We start from the raw sequence: 3,227 nt of genomic DNA, 5'->3' as shown, positions 1-3,227 counted from the left end.
TAAAACTCGGTGATGCGGAGAATCAATAGATGTCGATGCTAAAGTCAAAATTCAAATGATAATGAAATTACAACAACTACTATGTCCAGTAAATGAAACATACTTTTGAATCACGTAAAATATAACGCGAAAAAAAATGTCATCGACCATTGTGATTTATCTATACGGCAATGGAAATGCTTTGGAAAAAAAAAGTATTACGGGGATTCCATCACCAGGCTGTACTGCAAAGATAAGCAGGAGAACAAGAGAAGAAACAAAGGGCATCAGTGTGTGGATCAGCTGGGGAATTTTTGGTAGCAGATGGAGTGGAAAAGTAGGAAAAACGTAACCAGTAAAGGAGAGTTGAGGAAGAGAGTCTTCAATGCCTTTTTTTCGAAGAATTAGACGCTGTTGGGGAAGAACTTCTTGTTAAGATATTATTCCAGCTCACGTAATCTTAGCTTAACTTCGGAGTTCCAAAATTGCCAGAGTATAGAGAGGATGGTTGGATGGGAGGTGGGCTGGCCCAGGCTTGACTAACTAACACAGGGAAGAGGCGTGGAGGAGCGCCACGAGTCTTCGAACTAACTGACAGAGGAGTCTCCGGGAGGTGGTGAAAGCGTTGAGGATGAGGACTTCGATGTCAGGGTTGATGGTTCTTGATAATGATGCAGACGATGGTATATAACGATGATAGACGATGATGATGATGATGATATTTGATGAATATGTTACAGGAGATGGTAGCCTCTGAAGACGACATGATAACCAGCGATTCTTATCTCTGTTGTGATGATAGTGAAGGCGATTGATGATAAGTCAGATGACTGATGATGATGATGATGATGAAGAGAGCGACTGATAAAGAGCATGGTGACTGATAAGTTAGATGAATATAACTTACGTGCATTCAGGATTCGTGGAGAGGTGATAATCTCTGCCACAAAAGTGGTGAAAGAAATATTCAAAGACAGTGAGTTACCTTCCAATGCTAAATAAAACCTCTGCTTCATTTCTTTCCTCCATATGGAGGAATTGCGATTTGTCAGTTAAGCACTGCTTCAAGATTCCTTCCAAAGACACGATCTTCCCAGAGGATGCCCGCTTGAGGTAACTTCATTGTTTATAATCGGATTACTATTTCCTCTGCCATATTCTTGGATTTCTATTTGATAGTCTTCAATCTGGAACTTGGTGTCTTCTTTGCAAGTCCGTACCGATGGGAGTAGTTTATATGCTTCGTTAGAATCATAAAGTTTAACTATTTCCTTATCTCTTCATTACGCCTTTTATCTCTCCTACTTTCTAAACATGTATCTCAAGGGCCTGTCTCGTTGGTGTCGTCTTCTTTACATATCCATACCAATGAAGGACATTTCTCTTCATACCGAGTATTAGAAGCACAATGTTTAGCTTTTCCTTATCGCTATATTATTCCTTTGATCTCTTCTTGTTCTTACCCTTGTATATATGCATTATGTCTTTACTCCTATATGTATATGCATACACATACACACAAACACACACACACACCCATATAAGCATAGACATAAAGCATATATGCAAGGTTAAGAGACGGGGCAACACAAGTGTAAAACTCTTTCTCAATAACACACAAAATGTAATCACACCCACATCCACACACTCACACACCCACACACTCACCTTGTCCAACGAACTCGACGAACTCTAACAGGATGGTAATTTTTCATCATGGTAATGATCGTTGACCACTAACTACCGTCGAGCAAGTTAATTACCTCATATAATCGTTCTCCTGGGTCGGTCCTGTAATACTGGGGAATGATTGAATGTATATGTCTTATTACTCTATACTGTGTGGATATTGCTGTTAAAAGATACTAAAGACCGTGAACAAATGACCAGGAAAATAGGACTTTCGTTTATCTTGTAGCTCTGGTACACCATTTCCTTCTATCCAAAGTCTATGAAAATGAAATCAAACGTATTTAGAAATATGTACATGGATCGTGTGTCTCATTTGATAGTTACAGCCTCCCACTGTAATCTGATATCTGCGAAAAGAAGAACGACTCCATGAATTTGTATTCGAGGATTATCGAGTGTTAGCGAAGGCTATGATAACGATACGTTAGCTGAGGCTTCAAATGCAGGGCGAAGAAAACGCCACTCTTTTCGTTATGCTTTAGTTATACCTGATTGAGGGAGGGAGGGTGGGAGAGAGAGCACATCTCTCACTCAGGTTTCTCATTATAAAAGGCTAATTACTTCCCTGTTTTTGTGTCTCTCGACTGCCTTGTAGTCTATTATACTCTGGACGTTTCAGTAAGCGCATTCAATGGAGTTGTCAAGCCTCATTGGAGATGAATTATTCTGTGGTAAGATCCTCTCCTTTTCTCCTACCTCAATCCTTTTTTGATTAAGCATTTACGATCGTATTCTTTCTACTTTCTTTGACATGATGAAGTCTGAATATATTCCTGCACGAGCTTCATATTTGTTCTCACTAAATGCCAATGACAAACACTGGATGATAACTTACCCTCAGACTGTATAAATCAGTTCCACGTAGCTGCGATGATTAAGAGAGATATGAAGAAAAGATGAAAATCAGTGATTTCTTATTCATATGTCAAAATATGTTGGAACATTTTGTAGGGTTAAAGCTACAGTATGTATGGCAACATACAGACACATAAATGTACAAGAATGTTGAAGTATAATATCTAGTTTATATTTAGTTCTGAACTCCCCTATAATCTCTTTCACATTCCTACGATGATAATAATAATAATAATGATAATGATAATAATAAAAATAATAATAATAATAATAATAATAGAAATAATGATAATAATAATAATAATAATAATAATAATAATAATAATAATAATAATAATAATAATAATAATGATAATTATAAAATGGCTTTCTATCCATCGCCTACCCACATATATCTGACACATCACGAAGCGTCCTTTTATCATTAAGGAACATATTGCAGCAGTAGTCTGCGTCAGATCAACTAGGCAATCCACATAGCTCAGGTGGCAGCCTCAGCCCATTGTAAATCCCACGAGCATCGGGTTGGTTTGTATTTTCCATGATTCATTTTCGAGTGAAAATCGCAAATTGCAGATATGCAAATTCAGTCACAATTGTAATGCATTTGAGGGGGGGGAACAGACCTGTCTCTTTGTCCCAGGGGTTTCGCTGATTCATGGATCTATCATGGATTATAAATAGAAGGAGAAATATAGGTG

The sequence above is a fragment of the Panulirus ornatus genome, chromosome 22 (genome assembly GCF_036320965.1).
Source record: "Panulirus ornatus isolate Po-2019 chromosome 22, ASM3632096v1, whole genome shotgun sequence".
In the NCBI taxonomy this organism is placed as follows: Eukaryota; Metazoa; Arthropoda; class Malacostraca; order Decapoda; family Palinuridae; genus Panulirus; species Panulirus ornatus.
The sequence above is the reverse complement of the archived record's forward strand: the minus strand, read 5'-3'. Positions refer to the sequence as shown.